Below are 13112 nucleotides of genomic sequence, written 5' to 3' on the forward strand. Positions count from 1 at the left end.
TATTTCTGAATTGTCAATTCTGCCTGCAGCACAGCAGGTAAAGCCACTTTGCACTTCGTGTATTTCCCACCAATCTCCATTTGTGAATGGAATGGAAAGGAGAGGAAGTCACAGTGCGAGAACAGAAATGGCGGGAGACAATGAAAGGTAAACAATCATCACCTCTTCTTTGTTTCCTAACCTGTATCACTTCCTATTGTTTCAATCAGAATGATCTAACGTTTGGATGAGTGAATGTTACAGACATTCATTCTTCTTGTTTCCTCTTCTCAGGTTATAAATACATGGAAGAAATTAATTATATCCATACCATCTTGTTGAAACATATTCTATGAAAAAAACTGGAAAAGATGAAATTTTGAAATGATATCCTCTCTTACTCTTTTTTTAAACTATTTTTTATTTTTGAAATTAAAACACAATCACATTAGTTACAATTTCCCATTCTTCCCTCTAACCCTTTTCATATACCACCCCAACTCTTATGTATTTATTTATTTTTTATAGAGATAACCTCTCTTAAAATCCTTTCTTTGCACTTGGTGGCACATTCTGATTTCTTGGAGATTTTGAACATGAATAGATACTTCTACAGTGAAAGCAGAAATTTGAATTTTTATAGTAATTCAAACTAAGATCATTGCTGTACACAAGTCTAGAACTCAAGAGAAACAAAATGCCAAAAGAAATTTAAATTAAAAACAGAATTAAGATCTCTACATAGAGTTCTTTGGTATCTATAATCTATCTTCATCTATCCATCTATTATCTATCTGTCTGTCTATCTATCTATCTATCTATCTATCTATCTATCTATCTATCTATCCATCCATCCATCCATCCATCTCTTTCAATCATTGGTTCCCTCATATTTAATATTGTATTTTAAATGTGTTTTAAACAAAGGACTTTATAGACAACTAGAGACAAGGAATTCAGAAAAATAACAAAGAATAAAAATTTCTTATAAAATGCCAACCAGAAACAACTGGAAGTACCATCTTGTAAATACCATTCTAGTTTTCTTCCTATAACTCTCTCTATATATATCATCCAATTTCATTATTTTAATGAGCTTTGTAGACATTTCATATATCACTTAAATATTATAATATAACTTTTCTATTGGAAGACTATTTTGTCAGCTAGCATATCTACATAATTTTCTTCTACTACTAATTTGGAAGTTGAAGTTTTTCCTCTAATTTACCTACTGTAAATCATACTTTAATAACTAGTTTTGGGCTGTGTGTTCTTAAATCATATGTATTTTTTCCTTGGGAGTATACTGGAGTATACTGATAAGTTAAACATGTGACATACTTGAGTATTTGATACATTATAATGTTGCTTTTTTTTCTTTTTCTTTAAATTGAGACAGAGTTTCTCTGTGTGTATTCCTGGCTGTCCTGGAACTCTCTCTGTAGATCAGGCTGGCCTCAAACTCATAGAAATCCACCTGTCTCTGCCTCCCGATGGCTGAGATTAAAGGTGTGCACTACCACTGGCCAGCGTAAAGTTGCTTTTCCACAGAAAGTACTTGCCTTGCAAACTGACCCATAGTATTTGAAATCATCAATTTTCATTAACAGTGGTCTTTTTTTGTTTTGTTGTATTTTGAGACAGGGTTTCTTTGTGTAGCTTTGGAGTCTGTTCTGAAACTCACTCTGTAGACCAGGCTGTCCCCAAACTCACAGAGATCTGCCTGTCTCTGCCTTCTGAGTGCTGGGATTAAAGGCGTGTGCTACCACTGCCAATTTTAACAATGGTCTTTATCATTTGTTATAATTATTTTTAATTTTATATGTAAAAGCCACATCCTTCTCAATATAAAATTCTACACTTAAAATGACAGCCACCTTGCTATGTAGTTTGGGTCATTTTCATGGACCATAAAGTCACTCCATTGAATCAATTAAAGCATTAAACTATTAATTCTACTCAGTGTTGTTACAAAGCAAAATTGGTTTGGGGCATGCCACACTGTCCAAACATAGTCCATGAGTGAAGCTGTGTGAGATATCTGAAACCTTGTGAAAAAACTCCCAAGTAAATAAAACAAGGTTCCTCCACAACATGGGTTGTTCATAGAATGTGCTTTCCTGCCCCTCCCATGTGTAGTGGATAGGAGTAGGTTTGCTTCAGTTTATACATCATCTTACCTTTGTTATTAAAAAATGTTGCCATGCATGGTTTGTCCTCCTGACTGCATACAGCCTAAACTCATGTGAACTTTGTTCATTTGACCTTGTTTAATCCCCAGAATATACTCAAGACATAAATTGTCTGATGTTCTGAATAAAGGGTATTGCATGAGACTTTTATTCTGCCTCATTTTTAGGCCCCACTCTCCCAGGTTAACACTGCCAACTAGAGCCATAACACCACACTCAATCATTTATATACTGTCCATCAGTGCTTCTGCACAACAGTGCCAGGGTGTTTCCCTCAGATAATTAAAAATACAGCTCTCTCATTTTTTCCTCCTCTTCCCACTTCTCTCCTCCTGCACCAAATTTGTCAACTCATTAATTCTAAGGCACACTGAATATATTAAACAGAACACACTAAGGATAAAAAATAGATAGATATATGTTACTTGACTCATGACTAAATAAAATTATCTGACAAAAGAACCTCAAGGAAGGAAGTATTTCTTTTGGCTTATAGTTCCCAGGGATACAGTCCATTGTAGAAGGAAAGTCATGAAGGCAAAAGCAGGAAGTGGTTGGTCACACTGCACCTAAAGTCAGGAAGCAGAGAATGTTTATACTTGGCTCAAGTTCTCCTTTTTATTCAGTACAGGACCCCAGCCCATGGAATGGTAACCACTCACATTTAGAACAGGTCTTCCTACCTCAATTAACCTAACTGAAATAATAGCCTATTGAAACGTCCAGATTTTCTTCCTTGGGGCTTCTAAATACCATGAAGTTGCCAATCAAGACTAGCCATCATACTGTCTGATATTAGAGATATAGTAATAGAAGATAAAATGCTTACTACATAGGTAATGGGTAAATTAGAGTTTCAGAGGAGAATAGACTACAGAAGAGAAAATACTTTAAAATTATAACAGAACTCCAGAACTGATGAAAAACCTGACTCTTTTCATTTCTCAATTAGGATAAATCAAAAGAAATATACAGTTACCTAAAACCAGCACAGATGGACCAGAGGTCCACATGGAAGCCATTGAGGATGAATGAAAAGAAATACACATACATGTTGATATATTATAATGGACCTATATATTCTCCCACACTCACTCTTAAAAGCACAGGCAGAGAAGAGAATGTTAATTAGATTCCAAAAGCAATAAAAGTAGTTAGAAAAAGTTGTAATGTCTTCAAGTTCTGAGAGAAAATGATCAACAGTATATCACTGTACATAGAGCAAAACTTTCCTTAAAGGGTAGAGTGAAACAAAGGTATTTCCAGATAAAAATATTCATTAACTATGGGGTCTATCTTACAGGAAATTCCAAAGAATTATATTTTAGGGAACAGTCAAATAGTTTCTAAATATAAGCAAATACTAAGCATAAAACATTAAAAAAAATAACACCTAACAACTTATATGGTTAAAAAAAAATAAATCATCAAGTTGCATGGTAGTTTGAAAGAAAATGGCCCCCAGAGGGAGTGTCACTATTAAGAGTATGGCCTTGTTAGAAGAAGTGTGTCACTGTGGGGATGGGCTTTGAGGTATCTTTTGCTCAAGCTTCCCTCAGTGTGACTCTCAGTTGACTTCCTGTTCTCTGCAAGCCAAGATGTAGCCAGCACCTTGTCTCCCTGCATGCCGCATGGTCCCTGCCTAAATGACAATGGACTAAACCTCTGAAACTGTAAGCAAGACACCCCAGTTAAATGTTTTCTTTATAAGAGTTGCTGTGGTCAAGGTGTCTTGACAGCAATAAAAACCTTACCTAAGACCGAAGTTGGTACCAGGGACTGGGGTATTGTTGTGATAGGCCTGACCATGTTTTTGTTTGGAAGAATTTGGACTTTGGTCCTTTGGGTTATAAAAGTGATTAAGCACTGCTTAATGGGCCATACTAGTAGGAGCATGGAAGACAGAGGTGCTAAGAGTTTTCTGAACTGCCAGGGCTCACTCAAGAGGTTTCAGAGGAAAAGAATTTTAGTATGCTGCCTAGAGATCATTCTTGTGATCTTTTGATGAAGAAAGTGGCTGCTTTTTGCCCTTGTCCAAAAAAACCTGCCTGAGGCTAAAGTGAAGAATTTTGGATTAATTTGGTTGGCAGAAGAAATCTCAAAACAGCCTAGTATAGATTCTGTGGTGTGGTTTTTAGTAGTAACTCTGATGAAGATTTATAAGGAAAAGTAGCAAGCTGAGTTGAGTGAGTAACAAAATGTAAATTTTGAGGAGAAAAAGAGTACCAGGAAGTGAAACAGAGCTAAATTCTGTGTTCAAGGAGATAAACAGTTTGAGAAATGGAACAAAGGGAGTGTTGACCTCACGGCAAGATCCCACCCAGCTAAGTTTCCAACTTGTGAAAAGGCATTAAAGGAAAGCTTGGAGCCAATGTGGTAGTGCACACCTTTAATCCCAGCACTGGGAAGGCAGAGGCTGGCAGATCTCTGAGTTTGAGGCCAGCCTGGTTTACAGAGCAACCAAGTTTGGGCAGTGAAGGCCAGAAAGCTTATGAAGATGTAATTGAATGAGGGGGCCATGTTCCAGCCCCAGTAAGCAGCAGAACTTGGTAGCATGGTTCTGGTTTAGAGTTAAGGATAGAATTTGCCTCTGCATCTAAAGAAAGCCTCTGAGGTGTCCCTGAATGGAGGCCTAGTAGAGGCCATTGCCTTAAGCTGTGAAGTTAAAGCCTGGATTGCCTTGGAGAACCCAAGATGTTAGAGATGCCAGAGTCATGGAATACCTGTGGAGAAGAGCTGCTAACAGGGAGTGGAATCAGTCCAAGAGAAAGAAGCATGTTGCATTCAAAAAAGCTGAATAGAGTTGGAGATCTGAAAAATCTTTTGACATTAGACATGGAGCTGCAGAGTTTTGAATTTGCCCAGCTGGTTTTTGGTCTAGCTTTTGTTGAGTATTTCCTTAGTATCCCTGTAGTTTGGAATGGTAATGTATATCTTATGCCACTGTTATGTTGGAAGTACATGATCTGCTTTTTGATTTTGATTTTTACAGGGGGATTACAGTTAAGAGACTACCATGTATCTCAGAAGAGACTTTGGACTTTGAAACAAGTTTGAGACTGTTATAGACTATGGGCACTTTTGAAGTTGGATGGAATGCATTTTTTTTTTTAAATGATATGGCTATAAGCCTATGGGAGCCAGGGAGTGGAACATGGTGGTTTAAAAGAGAGTAGCACTATTAGGAGGTGTGGCCTTTTTGGAGGAAGTGTGTCACTATGGGGGCAGGCTTTGAGGTCTCTTTTGCTCAAGCTCCCTCAGTGTGACTGTCAGTAGACTTCCTGTTCCCAGCAAGGCAAGATGTAGCCAGCACCATGTCTCCCTGCATGCCACCATGCTCCCTGTCATGATGACAACAGACTAAAACTATAAAACTGTAAGTGAGCCATCTCAATTAAATGTTTCTAAGAGTTGCTGTGGTCATGGTGTCTCTTCACAGCAATAAAAACCCTAAGTAAGACAAGTTGAAAACCAGATGTGTTGTCAGAAGGTGGTGGTGAACACCTTTAATTCCAGCACTTGGGAGGCAGACTCAGGCAGATCTCTGAATTCAAGACCAGGCTTGTTTCCAGAGCAAGTTATATGAATAGCCAGGGCAATATAAACAAACCCTGTCACAAAAAATTATAAAAAAAAGAAAGGAAGAAAAAAAGACAGACAGACAGAAAGAGAGAAAGAAAACAAGATGGTGTAAAATCACAAGCAAGGAAGGCAGTGAAGAGCTAAGGAGAATTTAGCTGGTTTTGTATGCAGCTTTAAAGGTTTGGCCATGTACCTGGTAAATATTCCAATACAACTGTTGTAAAATATGAACTGTTAGGAGAAAAACATACAGTAGAGATGATAAGCTCAGTGAACTGAGGGAAGAAGGTGTTCCAAGTGTGACACAGAAAAGAAAGCACAGAATCAAACAGTAAGAAATAATTTACTTTCACCAGCACGCATGTTAATGGTAGAGGGACTGAACTGACTAAAATACTAATCCTACCAAAAATTAAATCAGAACTTATTTTACTATCGTCTAACACACTAAAATTCAAGAATATAGAAAAGCCGAAAATATGAACAAATGCATATGAGACAAATAAAAAAAGAAACTGACAACAATAATTGTCTAAATAAGATGATAATGGTCACTATTAATAAAGTTCACAGGAAGACTGAAGAATTTAAAGCTTGACTGTACTTAATAAAACAGCTTCAAAATTATAAAAAGCAAAATGGACAGAAATAGAAGAAAGCGTAGTAGCAAAAGCAGGTCTTCATATCCCATGGTCATAACCCCACAGGGTTATCTAACAGGCAAAAATTTATAAGGGTTATGAACCACATAGATTCTGCCTGCACTAACTGCATCAAGGTTAAAAAAAAGTAACAGGGAACATTAACAACTTTTGAATCATTTTTAGAATTTTGATATTTGACACATGCTTAGTCATAAAGAAAATACCCACAATTTACAAAGAGTTGGTATCTCACAGATCACATAATAAAATGAGGCTTAGATCAAGTCTTAAGAATTTTAATGATTAAAATTTCTTGAAAGGAATCTTAATATTTCCTACATAGAAAATTTATAATATGCTATAAAAGCAACATTTACGAGGATACATAGTCTTAAACTCCTCATTAAGGTGGAATATATGATCCACTACGAATTAGGAAGACTGGGGAAAAATTCCTCAAAATAAGGAAGGAAAGAAATTAAGGGAAAGAAAAAAATCCAAGGGCAAGGAAGTCAACTTTAAGGGTGGTAGGGAGATAACCATGTTTGCCAAAACCAACAACTGTAAGAACTATAGAGGGCAAAGAGTGACCTTCACCCCACGCGAACTTGAAAATGAAAACCAACCAACCAACAGCACATTAAACAGTATGCCCAGGGATTTCTAGATGGAATGTGTATTGTGACAAATGAATGATGTCACCTCACCAAAGATGATGGGAGATAAACTGCTGCCCCACTGAATACTGGAGAGCTCTTCACTAGAATCACAGGGCTAACAGACTAAAGAGACTGTACACAGTACTGGACTCTAGTTGGCAAATTCAGAGTGGGTTGCTACCTATGTTGGGGTTGTACTCTTTAGGAAAGGGACAGTGGGTGGTGATAGCCGGTTGCTTCAGTGAGGAAGACAGAGGTGGCAGATAAAGGTGAAGGAAAAGCTAAAATCAATGCTATTGTCATGGGTTAGCAATGTAGATCTTGTTTCTGTCTGTGGCTCACCTGATGTATCTCATGTATACTAAAACACCCCTTTCTTGCCTCTCTTCCTCTGTGATTTATCACCAAAAGCCTCTTTGTCCGGTGCTTTAGGAAAGTCTCAAAGTTGCTTAAGATGAACAGAAAACAGAGAATGCTGATCATGTGGCTTCAGTAACTGTTCCCCATGATGCAGCCTGTCTCCCTATCTACTTGATGGTAGCTTTCTTCTCTCCAGTTTTGGCCCGTGCTTGTGTTAATCTTGCATTATGCCTACAATCAGTCCAAGCAACATGGTGCAAAGGAGCTACAAAATTTCAGAAAACAATTCCCACTTTGAGCCTGTTTATTGACTACTCCACCCACCATGGTGCTCAACATTCACTAGAACACTCCATGCTTCTAAAACAAGACCTGCAGAAGCTCATGTGGGTTGAGCCTCCCTGATGAAAAATTCCAAAATCCAAAACTTTTCCATCATCATTACTCAGCCACAGTTGGGGTGTCCAACCAGTAAAATTTATACAAACATTTCAAAATCCAAAAGCATCTGGAAGCAGAAACACTTGTTGTTCCAATCGTTTTGTGTAAGGGGTAGTAAACTTACACAGTGTATATAAAAAGGTCATGACATGATTCTTCAACAGTATCTGACTATGAACAAATTGTTCACATACTTTTATTTGATTTATTTGGGAACCAAAGGAAGTAGGTAGCATTAATGTTCTTAGTCATAGGTAAATGAACAGGTAAAGAGGTGTGGCTCAGAAAGATTAGACCAGTTAGTTGTTCAAAGTCAAACAGCTGGTAAGTAGAAGAGCCAGGAATAAGAACACAGATGTTTGTTTCCCATGTCAGTGCTAATAAACATATTAAGTCTCCCCTCTGCCCCAGCGTTCTCTATTTTTTTCTGTTGTGTTAAGAGTGCATATTTACCCTGCATCATGTTGAACTAGGTTGGGCAGGTAAAGATAACACTAAAAATGTGTGATCAGAACAGATTTAGGGATGTTCTATATTTTCTCAAAAATTTAAAAACATCACATGATTCATATTTGAAAGGCATTCATTCATATTACCCTTCAGCCTTGTGCATTTAACACCTTGGCTGAAATCAGTCAGATGAGCAGTATTTCAGGGGCAACCCTACTGATGGTATTTTATTTGACCTCCCATTCCCTGGTAAGGAGCCTCTACACTTAAAGTTTTGGTGATATTTATATCTAATTTTTTTTTGACAGGGTCTCATGTAGCCTTGGCTGGCATCAAACTAGCAACGTAATATAAGATGGTCTTGAATTCCTGATCCTCCTATCTCCTCCTCTAACATGCTAAGATTACAGTATTAAATATCATTTCTTTAAGCTGTACACCTAAGCCTAGATTAAGAGGCAGTAGTGAAAATTCTTATGATCATTTTTGATTCATTATCTATAATTTTACTGGAAATATGTATTCCTGTCTTTAAAATCAGAGTGGAGAGATGGAGACATAATCTCTGAAGCAACAAACGAGGGGAATGTCCGCATCCATGAAGGCAGAAGTATCAAAATACGATGACCCGACAGATAGATGCCCAGTAAGGTTTTCTACCACCCTGTGTTGCCATCAGGAAGTCACAGGAAAAAAGGTGATTTTTATACACCCTACAGTCACATTGTACACGTTTACGTCCTGCTTGAAAGCCACTACAGCAGAGCCTCCTTTGGTAGTCATGTAGCAGATCCCAGGTGGCTTTACTAAAGGGAAAAGAATGGGTGACTATCGTAGGTCTCACATGAAACTGGGACATAAAAGCCATTTTACGTTGCAGCTTTCATTTCTCCACCCGTGGCGTGACTTACAAAATCAAGCCTTACAAACACACACAGATCAGCCTCGAACTTTGCCCTTAGGAGACATTGTTTCTCGCATCTCTTTTCACCTTGCTGTCAGCCCTCAGTGGAACTGTCATTGTGAGAGGCTGTATTATTCACGGGTGTGTGTGGTTATCTTCCCACAGGAGTGGGTCTGTTTCTGTCCTTGACTCACTTTTTCTTTCTCCTTTTCTTCTTTCTGTCTTCCTCCGTGTTGGTACCAGCCGGGCCTTTTCTGTTTATATCTATTCTTTTATTTCAGAGAGCTATTCAGAGAAGATGCAGCACACAGAATGCACACACCCAACAAGCTCAGCACTGCTTGATGGGATGCGCTCCCTGAAAAAAAAGATGCTGCTTGCTGTCCTTCACTTCAGCGAGTAACAAAAGGCGAGCCTTCTTCCTTTTGAATTTTTTTGTCAGAGGTGGTTTTCAGGCAATGAACAAAATGTTTCTCTGTGTGTCTTGACAGATGTAAAAATGATCAGAAAAAAATGATGATGGCAGACTGCAGAAAAGTAGGGACTGGACCCTGACATAATTCTTCACAAAAAGTCTGTGTAGACACACATCAGGCATGGCAGACATGCACCATAGGGGCACAATCTCAAGAAGGAAGTGATTAAACAAGAATGTTCTATTAGCAAAGAAATTAGTAGTATAAACACACACATACTGCAATATTTCTGCTTAGCAGGAGGTAGGATGGCTGGACTATAGGCTTTCTGCATTTTCTCCTTCCTCACAGCTTACATCTTCCTGGGCTGGGGCATCAAGGATGCACGCTGGGATAATAGCAGTTGATTCTGATAGAGTCCCTATATTCATCCAGAGCCTTGACATTGCGGTCCCCTGCCTTTCATACCCAAGAACTCCAAAGTTCTAGAAGGTTAAGCAGTTTTCCAACCTAGTTTAGTCTGCGAATTTCAGAGCCAGGATTCCAGCAGACATGTTTGGGCCCTTTTATTCTTTGATCATGGGAGTAGGACCTTCCTGAATGTTACCTATTGGACTATAATCATCACAGGAAATGCCACAACTCAGTGTGTTTTTGATAACATCTACCATAAGCTGAAGTTTGAACTGCCCTCATATTCCACTTCTTCCTTTCTCTTTTTTAAGTTGCATCCACCCAAACACTGAATCAGAGACCAACTTACTGTGTATATTTTAACTTTTTATGAAGTGGTTTTAATGGGAAAATGTATAAAATATTCAGAGACATATAAACATACTTTGTTACAAGTTACATGACCCTAGAAGCCCACACCCACTATAGGGTGTGTGTTACTGTTCTTTTACATCTTTCTCCTCTCTTGACACCCCTGCTTATTTATATACTAAATCTGTTTCTTAACCGCCAACTTTGCTTCATAAAAATTACATTATCATTATGAAGAAAACAATAGTTTTGTAGAATAAAGGTAACTATAGCAACCTAGGATTCAAATCATGTCTCCTCTCAGGCAGTGGCAAGCACTCCTGGGTGCTTCAGGAGCTTTGCATTAAAATATGTCTCAAACACACAAATTTTGGGGGCTCATTAGTTGAATTTCTCCGTAAGTGTTTGCAGTTCAAGTCTGCCTTTCAGCGTCAATAACTAAAGCAATCTGATTATATTACTGTCATCGGGTTTGTTTCATGGAAGCCTTTCCTGCTCTCTATGCGTCTGTGAATGCTGCACCACACTGGGATGTTTCTCATTCAAAGCCCAAGACTCAGGAGGCATTGCAACAGCTAGGAGGTAAGTGGCTTCAGTGAAAGAGCTCTTGACACTTGCTGTCAAGGAAGTCATCAGCATCCCTGAACCAGCTTTCTCACCTCACAGGCACTCAACAGAGAGTTCAGTTTGGGGAAATGGGACAACCGAGAACAGCAACAAAAAGAAACGACAACTGGCAACATTTTCCTACTCCTCAAGCAAACATGGGCTCCATAAGTGAAAATGTGAAAAGATCCCACGACTAAGACCAACTATATTTTATTGTGGACTGAGGAATGGTAGCAGCAGGGATTTCAACAAAGTTCCATTGCATCCATTGTATCTTACAAGAATTTTAAGATATCTGACTGTGAAAGACCAGAAAAAAGTGAAATATCCCATGAAAATTAACAGGTTATATGGGATAAGACTGTATATAAGTAAAATCTGTAAGACAGAATGGGGCAATGATGGGAAAAGATTGATGGCATGGCTCAGAATCTATTTTTAACTTAATAATAGAATGGGATTTACTAAGAGCTTTGAAACCAATATAGTTAAAAGTTAATTTTTAATTTTGAAGGTGACTGATAGATCACTTATAGGAGATGTACCCATAAAGGCTAAGAGAAAAAAAAGGCCAGAATTATGATAGATAATTGCAAATTAAAAATGGAGAAACTTGTGTGCTAATGTGTGGACAAAATATTGACAGTGACAACAAATTGGGTCTAAGGGAAAAAATAAAAGTGCTAAGTTAGATGTCAAGAGTCCATTAATGGAAGAGATACTGAGACAAACAATGAAATCCCTCATGCAGGGAATATTCATTAAAACATTTATTTTGTATCAGGAGTATTGCTAGCTACTGATAGGCACTACAAGAATTTGTCCAAAAACTGGTTTGGTGAAATCCTAGATTTAATTTTAGATATGGAAGGATGATCGTATTACTACAACATTCCAGATGCTAAATGTCTGTAGAGATCTGTAGCCTTGCAGAATAACTGGGTGGGAATTACCCATATATAGAGAGGTCACAATGGAAGCTGTGGAAGTGGGAAAGATGTGGGATAGAAAAAAAAAAGTTCTTCCAAAGAAGAGACCAGGTTTGGGAACTGAAATGAGAGAAATGCTGCACCACACTTAGGAATCTGGGAGACCAGGAAGTATTTGAAATAAACAAATGAAGGCATGAATGAATGAATGAATGAATGCCTGCCTGAAAGCAAGCATGACTGTAGAACAAAGGGAGATGAGGCCAGAGAAGAGGAGACAAACAAGGACAGTGATGAGGGAGGTTTGATGAAATCCTAGATTTGTTTCCACATGGATGGAAGGTGTTAGAAGAACATTCCAGGTGTCAACTGTTACTAGCCAAGAACCTCATGCCTGACATGATGACAATACTCCGGAAAATAGAAGTCAATTTTTTAAAATGTTAACCTAGCAGTCTTTAAGTGCTCTGCATTTACTAATGTGCTTCATTTCCAACTATAATTTATGGCTTTGCTTTTCCTAAGGTGGGTACTCGAGAAAACATGATGAAATTCACCTAAGTCACTCGGCTATTAATTATCTACTTGAACAAGGATGCTCTGACTTCTGAGTTCCTTGATCATTATGTCATGCTGCAAACAACCCGAAACTTAGCCAGGTTTTTGGGAAGAAAGAAAAGAAAACTGCAGAGGCAAGAGATAGAAAACAGTTAAACAAGTCAAAGGGTAGGACTGCACAGACCTCCGTTATAGGAAGGGCCTTAACAAAGGTAGTCTGTAGAAAATTTTAGGAGGATAGTGTCATAGGCGAATTTTTAAGCCAAGAGGCACAGAATTATGGAGGGCTACCTTAGGTGATTCTTTCCTTTTCCTTCTGTCTTAGTAAAATAAGAAGTGAGTTCACTGGCTCAGAATCCTAATGCAAGAAACTTGCTCCAGAAATGTAAGTTAGGGAAGGGTTTGGAGGAGTCTCAACATGAGTATGGTATGTGATCTTGCTTTAACAGTGAAAGTTTATTCCATAAAAGCTAAGAAAAGATCCTTAGCCCTGCATCAACCTTCAGGAAATCCTCCCCAGGCATGCATATGCACTACAATAGGAACCATCTGGACACTTAAGAGATACAGAACCAGGTGGCCCTGGAGAAGAAAAGACAACTTGCACTCTCATGGATATGT

General features: G+C 38.2%; 1 protein-coding gene across 5 annotated transcripts in view; it reads right to left on the minus strand.

Moving 5' to 3' along the window:
* Cadps2 (calcium dependent secretion activator 2) overlaps positions 1–13112 on the minus strand; it is a 540468-nt gene that overhangs the window by 144239 nt on the left and 383117 nt on the right. The window lies entirely within an intron of this gene.

The sequence above is a fragment of the Peromyscus eremicus genome, chromosome 3 (assembly GCF_949786415.1).
Source record: "Peromyscus eremicus chromosome 3, PerEre_H2_v1, whole genome shotgun sequence".
Taxonomy (NCBI): domain Eukaryota; kingdom Metazoa; phylum Chordata; class Mammalia; order Rodentia; family Cricetidae; genus Peromyscus; species Peromyscus eremicus.